The following is a 16,734-nucleotide window of genomic DNA, read 5'->3' as shown; positions in this document are numbered from 1 at the left end:
CTTCATCCTCGGCGTCGTACAACTCACCGGAGTTGCTCCAACGACGAAACCCTCCAACAGAGCGGAGCAGTACCTCGGGCTCCATCTCCAGACGCCTAAGATCTTCTTCCCCTCCTCTGACAGCGAAGTAAGCCGGAGCATCCTCACCGGCCAACCCAATCACGCTGAGATCGACATGGCTTCGCCAAAGAGGTTGCACACTTGTTGCATCTCTTTTTTACTCTACATGTTATATATATTGTCCACTGAGCACACAGATTTGTTACTTTAGTGTCTCCTTGAAAGAAAAAACATAGGAATTTTAATTTTCACTTGTCCTCCATTTCAAATTCCTATTCATGAAGCACAAGACTAAGAGATAGTAGCATAATAGCATTATAACCGTACATTTTCTTGTGGTTTGACTTAATCTCACCATGCTTCTTTGCATCCTGTGATCTTCCAATTGTTGTGAATCAAACACCCAGATTGGCAGAAATCCTGCGTTTTTAAATTCTCTGTTTTGCACGTGCATTCCTATCCTATTCCTGTCTATTTCCTATCCCTGCATTGTTGGAATCCTCCAATTCAAACGAGCCCTGACAGGATTACTTCTCTTACAGATAGTTGTCAAAGAAAACCTTGCATGGTTCGTCCCACTCCTGCTGCGCCGTCGTCCACCCCAGCTCAGCTGCTCCAACGACAAAAGGGGCCAGCACAGCAGGGATCCGGCCTCCAGACTGGCTTTTCTCCGCCTCAGATCTTCTTCCCCGCTGCTGGCAGCCATGAAAACAGCACTACCATCATCAACCGAGCAGATGACCTCGAGGACTACACGGGTCCGCAAGAGAGGTCGCACTCTTTCGTGTCTGCTTACGTTATGCATCGCTTAATATTACATGCTACTTTATCGTCCTGTTCACCGATTACACTCTGAGTCAGCTCCAAACTAATGGTCAAACTTGAGTTTTTAAATGGTTGTGGGGTACATATTGGGGGCACTATCAATAGTATCTATCTACTATCTGGTTAATCTCCGGTGTCTACTATGAGTTTCATGTTGGGTGGGAAACAAACAATAAAGAAGCAATTATCTGTATTTTTTAACTGAAGCCATTATCTGCCTCCTATTATTGGTTTTGGGTCTATCCACAGGTTGCTACCATCACTCTGGATTTCTGCATGCACTCCTTACATAATCTCACTATGTTTTTGAAGGAAATATGCCCTAGAGGCAATAATAAAGTTATTATTTATTTCCTTATTTCATGATAAATGCTTATTATTCATGCTAGAATTGTATTAACCGGAAACATAATACATGTGTGAATACATAGACAAACAGAGTGTCACTAGTATGCCTCTACTTGACTAGCTCGTTAATCAAAGATGGTTATGTTTCCTAACCATAGACAAAGGAGTTGTTATTTGATTAATGGGATCACATCATTAGTTGAATGATCTGATTGACATGACCCATTCCATTAGCTTAGCACTCGATCGTATAGTAAGTTGCTATTGCTTTCTTCATGACTTATACATGTTCCTATGACTATGAGATTATGCAACTCCCGTTTGCCGGAGGAACACTTTGGGTGCTACCAAACGTCACAACATAACTGGGTGATTATAAAGGAGCATTACAGGTGTCTCCAAAGGTAGATGTTGGGTTGGCGTATTTCAAGATTAGGATTTGTCACTCCGATTGTCGGAGAGGTATCTCTGGGCCCTCTCGGTAATGCACATCACTTAAGCCTTGCAAGCATTGCAACTAAATGAGTTAGTTGCGGGATGATGTATTACAGAACGAGTAAAGAGACTTGCCGGTAACGAGATTGAACTAGGTATTGGATACCGACGATCGAATCTCGGGCAAGTAACATACCGATGACAAAGGGAACAACGTATGTTGTTATGCGGTCTGACTGATAAAGATCTTCGTAGAATATGTAGGTGCCAATATGGGCATCCAGGTCCCGCTATTGGTTATTGACCGGAGACGTGTCTCGGTCATGTCTACATTGTTCTCGAACCCGTAGGGTCCGCACGCTTAAGGTTACGATGACAGTTATATTATGAGTTTATGCATTTTGATGTACCGAAGGTTGTTCGGAGTCCCGGATGTGATCACAGACATGGCGAGGAGTCTCGAAATGGTCGAGACGTAAAGATTGATATATTGGAAGCCTATGTTTGGATATCGGAAGTGTTCCGGGTGAAATCGGGATTTTACCGGAGTACCGGGAGGTTACCGGAACCCCCCGGGAACCATATGGGCCTTAATGGGCTTTAGTGGAAAGGTGAAAGTGGCTGCCCATAGTGGGTTGCGCGCCTCCCCCCTCCCCTAGTCCCACTAGGACTAGGAGAGGTGGCCGGCCACCTCTTTCTTTCTTTCCCCCTTGGGAATCCTATTTGGAATAGGATTGGGGGGGGGGAGTCCTACTCCCGGTAGGAGTAGGACTCCTCCTGCGCCTCCATAGGGCTGGCCGCACCCCTCCCCCTTGGCTCCTTTATATACAGAGGCAGGGGGCACCTCTAGACACACAAGTTGATCCACGTGATCTATTCCTTAGCCATGTGCGGTGCCCCCAACCACCATAGTCCTTGATAATACTGTAGCGGAGTTTAGGCGAAGCCCTACTGTTGTAGTGCATCAAGATCGTCACCATGCCGTCGTGCTGATGGAACTCTTCCCCGACACTTTGCTGGATCGGAGTCCGGGGATCGTCATCGAGCTGAACGTGTGCTCGAACTCGGAGGTGCCGTAGTTTCGGTGCTTGATCGGTTGGATCGTGAAGACGTACGAATACTTCCTCTACGTTGTGTCAGTGCTTCCGCAGTCGGTCTGCTTTGGGTACGTAGGCAACACTCTCCCCTCTTGTTGCTGTGCATCACATGGTCTTGCGTGTGCGTAGGAATTTTTTTGAAATTACTACGAAACCCAACAGTGGCATCCGAGCCAGGTTATTTATGTTGATGTTATATGCACGAGTAGAACACAAGTGAGTTGTGGGCGATATAAGTCATACTGCCTACCAGCATGTCATACTTTGGTTCGGCGGCATTGTTGGACGAGACGACCCGGACCAACATTACGCGTATGCTTACGCGAGACCGGTTTCCCCGACGTGCTTTGCACATAGGTGGCTTGCGGGCGACTGTCTCTCCAACTTTAGTTGAACCAAGTATGGCTACGCCCGGTCCTTGCGAAGGTTAAAACGGAGTCTATTTGACAAACTATCGTTGTGGTTTTGATGCGTAGGTGAGATTGGTTCTTGCTTAAGCCCGTAGCAGCCACGTAAAACTTGCAACAACAAAGTAGAGGACGTCTAACTTGTTTTTGCAGGGCACGTTGTGATGTGATATGGTCAAGACATGATGCTGAATTTTATTGTATGAGATGATCATGTTTTGTAACCGAGTTATCGGCAACTGGCAGGAGCCTTATGGTTGTCATTTTATTGTATGCAATGCCATCGCGATGTAATGCTTTACTTTTATCGCGAAGCGGTAGCGATAGTCGTAGAAGCACAAGCTTGGCGAGACGACAACGATGCTATGATGGAGATCAAGGTGTCACGCCGGTGACGATGGTGATCACGACGGTGCTTCGGAGATGGAGATCACAAGCACAAGATGATGATGGCCATATCATATCACTTATATTGATTGCATGTGATGTTTATCCTTTTATGCATCTTATCTTGCTTTGATTGACGGTACCATTATAAGATGATCTCTCACTAAATTATCAAGAAGTGTTCTCCCTGAGTATGCACCGTTGCAAAAGTTCTTCGTGCTGAGACACCACGTGATGATCGGGTGTGATAGGTTCTACGTTCAAATACAACGGGTGCAAAACAGTTGCACACGCGGAATACTCAGGTTATACTTGACGAGCCAAGCATATACAGATATGGCCTCGGAACACGGAGACTGAAAGGTCGAGCGTGAATCATATAGTAGATATGATCAACATAACGATGTTCACCATTGAAAACTACTCCATCTCACGTGATGATCGGTTATGGTTTAGTTGATTTGGATCACGTGATCACTTAGAGGATTAGAGGGATGTCTATCTAAGTGGGAGTTCTTAAGTAATATGATTAATTGAACTTTAATTTATCATGAACTTAGTCCTGGTAGTATTAGCATATCTATGTTGTAGATCAATAGCTCGCGTTGTTGCTTTCATATGTTTATTTTGATATGTTCCTAGAGAAAATTGTGTTGAAATATGTTAGTAGCAATGATGCGGATTGGATCCGTGATCTGAGGTTTATCCTCATTGCTGCACAGAAGAATTATGTCCTTGATGCACCGCTAGGTGACAGACCTATTGCAGGAGCAGATGCAGACGTTATGAACGTTTGGCTAGCTCAATATGATGACTACTTGATAGTTTAAGTGCACCATGCTTAACGGCTTAGAATCGGGACTTCAAAGACGTTTTGAACGTCATGGACCATATGAGATGTTCCAGGAGTTGAAGTTAATATTTCAAGCAAATACCCGAGTTGAGAGATATGAAGTCTCCAACAAGTTCTATAGCTAAAAGATGGAGGAGAATCGCTCAACTAGTGAGCATGTGCTCAGATTGTCTGGGTACTACAATCGCTTGAATCAAGTGGGAGTTAATCTTCCAGATAAGATAGTGATTGACAGAATTCTCTAGTCACCATCACCAAGTTAGTAGAACTTCGTGATGAACTATAATATGCAAGGGATAACAGAAACAACTCCCAAGCTCTTCGTGATGCTGAAATCAACGAAGGTAGAAATCAAGAAAAACATCAAGTGTTGATGGTTGACAAGATCACTAGTTTCAAGAAAAGGGCAGAGGGAAGAAGGGGAACTTCAAGAAGAACAGCAAGCAAGTTGCTGCTCAAGTGAAGAAGCCCAAGTCTGGTCCTAAGCCTGAGACTAAGTGCTTCTACTACAAAGGGACTGGTCACTGGAAGCGGAACTACCCCAAGTGATTGGCGGATAAGAAGGATGGCAAAATGAACATAAGTATATTTGATATACATGTTATTGATGTGTACTTTACAAGTGTTTATAGCAAACCCTCAGTATTTGATACTAGTTCAGTTGCTAAGATTAGTAACTCGAAACAGGAGTTGCAGAATAAACAGAGACTAGTTAAGGGTGAAGTGACGATGTGTGTTGGAAGTGGTTCCAAGATTGATATGATCATCATCGCACACTCCCTATAATTTCGAGATTAGTGTTGAACCTAAATAAGTGTTATTTGGTGTTTGCGTTGAGCATGAATATGATTTGATCATGTTTATTGTAATACGGTTATTCATTTAAGTAAGAGAATAAATTGTTGTTCTGTTTATATGAATAAAACCTTATATGGTTACACACCCAATGAAAATAGTTCGTTGGATCTCGATCGTAGTGATACACATAATCATAATATTGAAACCAAAAGATGCAAAGTTAATAATGATAGTGCAACTTATTTGTAGCACTGTCGTTTAGGTCATATTGGTGTAAAGCGCATGAAGAAACTCCATGCTGATGGGCTTTTGGAATCACTTGATTATGAATCAGTTGATGCTTGCGAACCATGCCTCATGGGCAAGATGACTAAGACTCTGTTCTTCGGAACAATGGAGCGAGCAACAGATTTGTTGGAAATCATACATACTGATGTATGTGGTCCGATGAATATTGAGGCTCGCGACAAGTATCATTATTTTCTGATCTTCACAGATGATTTGAGCAGATATGAGTATATCTACTTGATGAAACATAAGTCTGAAACATTTGAAAAGTTCAAAGAATTTCACAGTGAAGTGAAAAATCATCATAACAAGAAAATAAAGTTTCTACGATCTGATCATAGAGAAGAGTATTTGAGTTACGAGTTTTGGCCTTCAGTTAAAAACAATGTGAAATAGTTTCACTACTCATGCCCCCTGGAACACCACAATGTAATGGTGTGTCCGAACGTCATAACCGTACTTTATTAGATATAGTGCAATCTATGATGTATCTTACCGATCTACCACTATCGTTTTGGGGTTATGCATTAGAGACAGCTGCATTCACGTTAAATAGGGCACCATCAAAATCCGTTGAGACGACGCCTTATGAACTGTGGTTTGGCAAGAAACCAAAGTTGTCATTTCTTAAAGTTTGAGGTTGTGATGCTTATGTGAAAAAGTTTCAACCTGATAAGCTCAAACCCAAATCGGAGAAATGTTTCTTCATAGGATATCCAAAGGAAACTATTGGATACACCTTCTATCACAGATCCGAAGGCAAGACTTTTGTTGCTAAATTCGGAAACTTTCTAGAGAAGGAGTTTCTCTCGTAAGAAGTGAGTGGGAGGAAAGTAGAAAAGTTGATATGTATTTGTACCTTCTCCCTTATTGGAAAGTAGTTCATCACAGAAATTCTGTTCTTGTGACTACTACACCAATTAGTGAGGAAGCTAATGATGATGATCATGTAACTTCAGATCAAGTTACTACTGAATCTCGTAGGTAAACCAGAGTGAAATCCGCACCAGAGTGGTACGGTAATCCTGTTCTGGAAGTCATGTTACTAGACCATGACGAACTTGCGAACTATGAGGAAGCGATGATGAGCCTAGATTCCGCGAAATGGTTTGAGGCCATAAAATCTGAGATGGGATCCATGTATGAGAACAAAGTATGGACTTTGGTTGACTTGCCCGATGATCGGTAAGCCATAGAAAATAAATGGATCTTCAAGAGGAAGACGGACGCTGATAGTAGTGTTACTATCTAACAAAGCTAGAATTGTCGCAAAAAGGTTTTCGACAAGTTCAAGGTGTTGACTACGATGAGAGTTTCTCACTCGTATCTATGCTTGAGTCTATCCGAATCATGTTAGTAATTGCCGCATGTTATGAAATTTGGCAAATAGACAAACAAAACTGCATTCCTTAATGGATTTATTAAAGAAGAGTTGTATATGATGCAACCAGAAGGTTTTGTCAATCCGAAAGGTGCTAACAAATTGTGCAAGCTCCAGCGATCCATCTGTGGACTGGTGCAGGCATCGCAGAGTTGGAATATACGCTTTAATGAGTTGATCAAAGCATATAGTTTTATACAGACTTGCGGTGAAGCTTGTATTTACAAGAAAGTGAGTGGGAGCACTACATCATTTCTGATAAGTATATGTGAATGACATATTGTCGATCGGAAATAATGTAGAATTATTCTGTAAAGCATAAAGGAGTGTTTGAAAGGAGTTTTTCAAAGAAAGACTTCGGTGAAGCTGCTTACATATTGAGCTTCAAGATCTATAGAGATAGATCAAGACGCTTGATAAGTTTTTTGAATGAGTACATACCTTGACAAGATTTGAAGTAGTTCAAAATGGAGCAGTCAAAGAAAGAGTTCTTGCCTGTATTACAAGGTGTGAAGTTGAGTAAGACTCAAAGCCCGACCACGACAGAAGATAGAAAGAGAATGAAAGTCATTCCCTATGCCTTGGCCATATGTTCTATAAAGTATGTCATGCTGTATACCAGATCTATTATGTACCCTGCACTGATTTGGCAAGGGAGTACAATAGTGATCTAGGAGTAGATCACTGGACAGCGGTCAGAATTATCCTTAGTGAAATAAGGATATGTTTCTAGATTATGGACGTGACAAAAAGGTTCGCCGTAAAGGGTTACGTCGATGCAAGTTTTGACACTGATCTGGATGACTCTAAGTCTCGATCTAGATACATATTGAAAGTGGGAGCAATTAGCTAGAGTAGCTCCATGCAGAGCATTGTTGACATAGAAATTTGCAAAATACATGCGGATCTGAATGTGGCAGACCCGTTGACTAAGATTCTCTCACGAGCAAAACATGATCACACCTTAGTACTCCTTGGGTGTTAATCACATAGCGATGTGAACTAGATTACTAAATCTAGTAAACCCTTTGGGTGTTGGTCACATGGCGATGTGAACTATGGGTGTTAATCACATGATGATGTGAACTATCGATGTTAATCACATGGTGATGTGATCTAGATTATTGACTCTAGTGCAAGTGGGAGACTGAAGGAAATATGCCCTAGAGGCAATAATAAAGTTATTATTTATTTCCTTATTTCATGACAAATGCTTATTATTCATGCTAGAATTGTATTAACCGGAAACATAATACATGTGTGAATACATAGACAAACAGAGTGTCACTAGTATGCCTCTACTTGACTAGCTCGTTAATCAAAGATGGTTATGTTTCCTAACCATAGACAAAGGAGTTGTTATTTGATTAACGGGATCACATCATTAGTTGAATGATCTGATTGACATGATTCATTCCATTAGCTTAGCACCCGATCGTTTAGTAAGTTGCTATTGCTTTCTTCATGACTTATACATGTTCCTATGACTATGAGATTATGCAACTCCCATTTGCCGGAGGAACACTTTGGGTGCTACCAAATGTCACAACGTAACTGGGTGATTATAAAGGAGCATTACAGGTGTCTCCAAAGGTATATGTTGGGTTGGCGTATTTCGAGATTAGGATTTGTCACTCCGATTGTCGGAGAGGTATCTCTGGGCCCTCTCGGTAATGCACATCACTTAAGCCTTGCAAGCATTGCAACTAAATGAGTTAGTTGCAGGATGATGTATTACAGAACGAGTAAAGAGACTTGCCGGTAACGAGATTGAACTAGGTATTGGATACCGACGATCGAATCTCGGGCAAGTAACATACCGATGACAAAGGGAACAACGTATGTTGTTATGCGGTCTGACCGATAAAGATCTTCGTAGAATATGTAGGAGCCAATATGGGCATCCAGGTCCCTCTATTGGTTATTGACCGGAGACGTGTCTCGGTCATGTCTACGTTGTTCTCGAACCCATAGGGTCCGCACGCTTAAGGTTACGATGACAGTTATATTATGCGTTTATGCATTTTGATGTACCGAAGGTTGTTCAGAGTCCCGGATGTGATCACGGACATGACGAGGAGTCTCGAAATAGTCGAGACGTAAAGATTGATATATTGGAAGCCTATGTTTGGATATCGGAAGTGTTCCGGGTGAAATCGGGATTTTACCGGAGTACCGGGAGGTTACCGGAACCCCCCGGGAACCATATGGGCCTTAATGGGCTTTAGTGGAAAGGTGAAAGGGGCTGCCCATAGTGGGCTGCGCGCCTCCCCCCCTCCCCTAGTCCCACTAGGACTAGGAGAGGTGGCCGGCCACCTCTTTCTTTCTTTCCCCCTTGGGAATCCTATTTGGAATAGGATTGGGGGGGGGGGAGTCCTACTCCCGGTAGGAGTAGGACTCCTCCTGCGCCTCCATAGGGCTGGCCGCACCCCTCCCCCTTGGCTCCTTTATATACAGAGGCAAGGGGCACCTCTAGACACACAAGTTGATCCACGTGATCTATTCCTTAGCCGTGTGCGGTGCCCCCAGCCACCGTAGTCCTCGATAATACTATAGCGGAGTTTAGGCGAAGCCCTGCTGCTGTAGTGCATCAAGATCGTCACCACGCCGTCGTGCTGACGGAACTCTTCCCCGACACTTTGCTGGATCGGAGTCCGGGGATCGTCATCGAGCTAAACATGTGCTCGAACTCGGAGGTGCCGTAGTTTTGATGCTTGATCGGTTGGATAGTGAAGACGTACGACTACTTCCTCTACGTTGTGTCAGCGCTTCCGCAGTCGGTCTGCGTTGGGTACGTAGGCAACATTCTCCCCTCTTGTTGCTGTGCATCACATGGTCTTGCGTGTGCGTAGGAAATTTTTTGAAATTACTACGAAACCCAACAATTTTATTCCTATGCATGACAGTTATTGTAAACAATGGAACTGAACATGTAGAGCAAAAGAGACGAGCCTTGTGTGGCAATAAAATTTCATGCAGACGTCGCTCCATGGTAAGCGCAAAGGCAGCCCCCCTCCACGCATTTCGGATTGTAATCAAGAGGAAGATATCTGTTCTGAGGGGGATTCAGAAGGAGAAGACAACTCCTATTTACCCCCTGAGGTCTTCGCTCTAACTTGGCATGCTGATGTTGGTTATATCATGCATATGGTGTCTTGCATTGCTTACTTTATACATCAAATATGTCATCTGCTTAGTTTAGACATCCTTTGTGCGAATGCCATCTGTTTAGTTTATTCCTAGTTTATGTGAATTATGCAATGCCATCTTGTTTAGCCAGGCATCATATATGTGAATTTTGCAATGCCATCCTGCTTAGCCAGTCATCTTATATGTAAATTATATCAGGCCATCCTTTTTTTCGTTACATATTACATTTGTCAACAATGTTATTACATTCAACTGCTCTTCGTGTGCATCAGCCATTTGACACGGTGATGGTAAATTCTGGAGTGAAAACAAGGTCTTCAGAGCAGACTATGCTATCTGACGAAGCACATATCTCGCTGGTTACGGATAGCTCCTCAGAGGAGGATTCAGAGACAGATGACCAGTCCTATTCCCCACCGAGGTGTATGCTCTAACTTGGCAGGGTTATGTTGCTCATATCGTGCGTATGGTGTCTCGCATTGCTATGTCATTTGATTAGTTTAGACATGTTTTGTGTGAATGCCACCTGTTCAGTGTCTAATTACCATATATGTGAATTATGCATTGCCATCTTGTTGCAAGACATTATATATGTGAATTATACAATGCTATCTTGTTGCAAAGGCATTATATATGTGAATTATGCAATGCCATGCTGTTTAGCCAATCATCATGTATGTGAATTATATCATGCTATCATTTTTTTGTATTACGTGTTCCATTTGGCGACTACGTTTGTATATTCAACTACTCTTCCTGTGCATCAGCCATTTGAAGCAGTGATGGAAGTATCTGGAGTGAAAACAAGGTATTCAGAGTAGACAATGCTACCTGCTGAAGCAGACATCTTGCTGGTTACAGAGAGCTCCTCAGAGGAGGATTCAGAGACTGATGACCAGTCCTATTTCCCCCCTGAGGTCTATGCTCAAACTTGGCAGGGTTATATTACCCATGTCACGAAGGAAATATACCCTAGAGGCAATAATAAAGTTATTATTTATTTCCTTATAATCATGATAAATGTTTATTATTCATGCTAGAATTGTATTAACCGGACACATAATACATGTGTGAATACTTAGACAAACAAAGTGTCACTAGTATGCCTCTACTTGACTAGCCCGTTAAATCAAAGATGGTTATGTTTCCTAACCATGAACAGTAAGTTGTTATTTGATTAACGGGATCACATCATTAAGAGAATGATCTGATTGACATGACCCATTCCATTAGCTTAGCACCCGATCGTTTAGTATGTTGCTATTGATTTCTTCATGACTTATACATGTTCCTGTAACTATGAGATTATGCAACTCCCGTTTACCGGAGGAACACTTTGGGTACTACCAAACGTCACAACGTAACTGGGTGATTATAAAGGAGTACTACAGGTGTCTCCAAAGGTACATGTTGGGTTGGCGTATTTCGAGATTAGGTTTTGTCACTCCGATTGTCGGAGAGGTATCTCTGGGCCCTCTCGGTAATGCACATCACATAAGCCTTGCAAGCATTGCAACTAATGAGTTATTTGCGAGATGATGTATTACGGAACGAGTAAAGAGACTTGCCGGCAACGATATTGAACTAGGTGTGGGATACCGACGATCGAATCTTGGGCAAGTAACATACCAATGACAAAGGGAACAACGTATGTTGTTATGCGGTCTGACCGATAAAGCTCTTCGTAGAATATGTAGGAGCCAATATGGTCATCCAGGTCCCGCTATTGGTTATTGACCGGAGACATGTCTCGGTCATGTCTACATTGTTCTCGAACCCGTAGGGTCCGCACGCTTAAGGTTACGATGACAGTTATATTATGAGTTTATGCATTTTGATGTACCGAAGGTTGTTCGGAGTCCCGGATATGATCACGGACATGACAAGGAGTCTCGAAATGGCCGAGACGTAAAAATTGATATATTGGAAGCCTATGTTTGGATATCGGAAGTGTTCCGGGTGAAATCGGGATTTTACCGGAGTACCGGGAGGTTACCGGAACCCCCCGGGAGCTATATGGGCCTTAGTGGGCTTTAGTGGAAAGGAGAAAGGGGCAGCCCAAGGAGGCTGTGCGCCTCCCCCTTCCCCTAGTCCTATTAGGACTAGGAGAGGTGGCCGGCCCCCTCTCTCTCTTTCCCCCCTCAAGGAGTCCTATTCCAACTAGGATTGGGGTGGGGGGAATCCTACTCCCAGAGGGAGTAGGACTCTCCTGGCGCGCCCAAGGTGGCCGGCCAGCCTCCCCCCCTTTGGTCCTTTATATACTGAGGCAGAGGCACCCCAGAAACACACAAGTTGATCCACGTGATCTATTCCTTAGCCGTGTGCGGTGCCCCCAGCCACCATATTCCTCGATAATACTGTAGCGGAGTTTAGGCGAAGCCCTGCTGCTGTAGTGCATCAAGATCGTCACCACACCTCGTGCTGACGGAACTCTTCCCCGACACTTTTCTGGATCGGAGTCCGGGGATCGTCATCGAGCTGAACGTGTGCTCAAACTCGGAGGTGCCGTAGTTTCGGTGCTTGATCGATTGGATCGTGAAGACGTACGACTACTTCCTCTATGTTGTGTCAACGCTTCCACAGTCGGTCTGCGTTGGGTACGTAGACAACACTCTCCCCTCTTGTTTCTATGCATCACCATGATCTTGCGTGTGCGTAGGAATTTTTTTTGAAATTACTACGAAACCCAACAGTGGCATCCGAGCCTAGGTTATTTATGTTGATGTTATATGCACGAGTAGAACACAAGTGAGTTGTGGGCGATATAAGTCATACTGCCTACCAGCATGTCATACTTTGGTTCGGCAGCATTGTTGGTTGAGACGACCCGGACCAACATTACGCGTACGCTTACGCGAGACCGGTTCCCCCGATGTGCTTCGCACATAGGTGGCTTGCGGGCGACTGTCTCTCCAACTTTAGTTGAACCAAGTGTGGCTACGCCCGGTCCTTGCGAAGGTTAAAACGGAGTCTATTTGACAAACTATCGTTGTGGTTTTGATGCGTAGGTGAGATTGGTTCTTGCTTAATCCCGTAGCAGCCACGTAAAACTTGCAACAACAAAGTAGAGGACGTCTAACTTGTTTTTGCAGTGCATGTTGTGATGTGATATGGTCAAGGCATGATGCTGAATTTTATTGTATGAGATGATCATGTTTTGTAACCGAGTTATCGGCAACTGGCAGGAGCCATATGGTTGTCGCTTTATTGTATGCAATGCAATCGCGATGTAATGCTTTACTTTATTACTAAGCGGTAGTGATAGTCGTAGAAGCATAAGATTGGCGAGACAACAACGATGCTACGATGGAGATCAAGGTGTCACGCCGGTGACGATGGTGATCATGACGGTGCTCCGGAGATGGAGATCACAAGCACAAGATGATGATGGCCATATCATATTACTTATATTGATTGCATGTGATGTTTATCTTTTATGCATCTTATCTTGCTTTGATTGACGGTAGCATTATAAGATGATCTCTCACTAAATTATCAAGAAGTGTTCTCCCTGAGTATGCACAGTTGCCAAAGTTCGTCGTGCCCAGACACCACGTGATGATCGGGTGTGATAAGCTCTACGTCCATCTACAACGGGTGCAAGCCAGTTTTTGCACACGCAGAATACTCAGGTTAAACTTGACGAGCCTAGCATATGCAGATATGGCCTCGGAACACGGAGACCGAAAGGTCGAGCGTGAATCATATAGTAGATATGATCAACATAACGATGTTCACCATTGAAAACTACTCCATCTCACGTGATGATCGGTTATGGTTTAGTTGATTTGGATCACATAATCACTTAGAAGATTAGAGGGATGTCTATCTAAGTGGGAGTTCTTTAATTAATTTGATTAACTGAACTTAAATTTATCATGAACTTAGTCCTGGTAGTATTTTGCAAGTTATGTTGTAGATCAATAGCTCGTGTTGTTGCTTTCATATGTTTATTTTGATATGTTCCTAGAGAAAATTGTGTTGAAAGATGTTAGTAGCAATGATGCGGATTGGATCCGTGATCTGAGGTTTATCCTCATTGCTGCACAGAAGAATTATGTCCTTGATGCACCGCTAGGTGACAGACCTATTGCAAGAGCAGATGCAGACGTTATGAACCTTTGGCTAGCTCAATATGATGACTACTTGATAGTTTAGTGCACCATGCTTAAAGGCTTAGAATCGGGACTTCAAAGACGTTTTGAACATCATGGACCATATGAGATGTTCCAGGAATTGAAGTTAATATTTCAAGCAAATACCCGAGTTGAGAGATATGAAGTCTCCAACAAGTTCTATAGCTAAAAGATGGAGGAGAATCGCTCAACTAGTGAGCATGTGCTCAGATTGTCTGGGTACTACAATCGCTTGAATCAAGTGGGAGTTAATCTTCCAGATAAAATACTGATTGACACAATTCTCTAGTCACCATCACCAAGTTAGTAGAACTTCGTGATGAACTATAATATGCAAGGGATGACTAAAGTGATTCCCAAGCTCTTCGTGATGTTGAAATCGACGAAGGTAGAAATCAAGAAAGAGCATCAAGTGTTGATGGTAGACAAGACCACTAGTTTCAATAAAAGGGCAAAGGGGAGAAGGGGAACTTCAAGAAGAACGGCAAGCAAGTTGCTGCTCAAGTGAAGAAGCCCAAGTCTGGTCCTAAGCCTGAGACTAAGTGTTTCTACTGCAAAGGGACTGGTCACTGGAAGCGGAACTACCCCAAGTGATTGGCAGATAAGAAGGATGGCAAAGTGAACATAAGTATATTTGATATACGTGTTATTGATGTGTACTTTACTAGTGTTTATAGCAACCCCTCAGTATTTGATACTAGTTCAGTTGCTAAGATTAGTAACTCGAAACGGGAGTTGTAGAATAAACAGAGACTAGTTAAGGGAGAAGTGACGATGTGTGTTGGAAGTGGTTCCAATATTGATATGATCATCATCACACACTCCCCTATACTTTCGGGATTAGTGTTGAACCTAAATAAGTGTTATTTGGTTTTTGCGTTGAACATGAATATGATTTGATCATGTTTATTTCAATTCGGTTATTCATTTAAGTCAGAGAATAATTGTTGTTCTGTTTACATGAATAAAACCTTTGATGGTCATACACCCAATGAAACAAGTTCATTGGATCTCGATCGTAGTGATACACATATTCATAATATTGAAACCAAAAGATGCGAAGTTAATAATGATAGTGCAACTGATTTGTAGCACTGCCGTTTAGGTCATATTGGTGTAAAGCGCATGAAGAAACTCCATGCTGATGGAATTTTGGAATCACTTGATTATGAATCACTTGATGCTTGCGAACCATGCCTCATGGGCAAGATGACTAAGACTCCGTTCTCCAGAGCGAGCAACTGACTTATTGGAAATAATACATACTGATGTATGCGGTCCGATGAGTGTTAAGGCTCATGGCAAGTATCATTATTTTCTGAACTTCACAGATAATTTGAGCAGATATGGGTATATCTACTTGATGAGACATAAGTCTGAAACATTTGAAAAGTTCAAAGAATTTCAGAGTGAAGTGGAAAATCATCGTGACAAGAAAATAAAGTTTCTACGATCTGATCGCGGAAACAAATATTTGAGTTACGAGTTTGGTCTTCAATTAAAACAATGTGGAATAGTTTCACAAACTCATGCCACATGGAACACCACAGCATAATGGTGTGTCCAAACGTCATAACCGTACTTTATTGGATATAGTGCAATCTATGATGTCTCTTACCGATCTACCACTATCGTTTTGGGGTTATGCATTAGAGACAGCTACATTCACGTTAAATAAGGGCACCATCTAAATCCGTTGAGACGACACCATGTGAACTATGGTTTGGCAAGAAACCTAAGCTGTCGTTTCTTAAAGTTTGGGACTGCGATGCTTATGTGAAAAAGTTTCAACATGATAAGCTCGAACCCAAATCGGAGAAGTAAATCTTCATAGGATATCCAAAGGAAACTATTGGATACACCTTCTATCACAGATCCGAAGGCAAGACTTTTGTTGCTAAATTCGGAAACTTTCTAGAGAAGGAGTTTCTCTCGAAAGATGTGAGTGGCAGGAAAGTAAAAACTTGATAAGGTAATTGTACCTTCTCCCTTATTGGAAAGTAGTTCATCACAGAAATTTGTTCCTGTGACTACTACACCAATTAGTGAGGAAGCTAATGATGATGATCATGTAACTTCAGATCAAGTTACTACCGAATCTCGCCGATAAACCAAAGTGAGATCCGCACCAGAGTGGTACGGTAATCCTGTTCTGGAAGTCGTGTTACTAGACCATGACGAACTTGCGAACTATGAGGAAGCGATGATGAGCCCAGATTCCGCAAAATGGCTTGAGGCCATGAAATCTGAGATATGATCCATGTATGAGAACAAAGTATGGACTTTGATGGATTTGCCCGATGATCGGCAAGCCATAGAAAATAAATGGATCTTCAAGAGGAAGACGGACGCTGATAGTAGTGTTACTATCTACAAAGCTAGAATTGTCGCAAAAGGTTTTTCGACAAGTTCAAGGTATTGACTACGATGAGATTTTCTCACTCGTATCTATGCTTAAGTCTGTCTGAATCATGTTAGCAATTGCCGCATTTTATGAAATCTGGCAAATGGATAAACAAAACTGCATTCCTTAATGGATTTATTAAAGAAGAGTTGTATATGATACAAC

Source organism: Triticum aestivum, chromosome 2A, assembly GCF_018294505.1.
Source record: "Triticum aestivum cultivar Chinese Spring chromosome 2A, IWGSC CS RefSeq v2.1, whole genome shotgun sequence".
NCBI lineage: Eukaryota > Viridiplantae > Streptophyta > Magnoliopsida > Poales > Poaceae > Triticum > Triticum aestivum.
The sequence above is the reverse complement of the archived record's forward strand: the minus strand, read 5'-3'. Positions refer to the sequence as shown.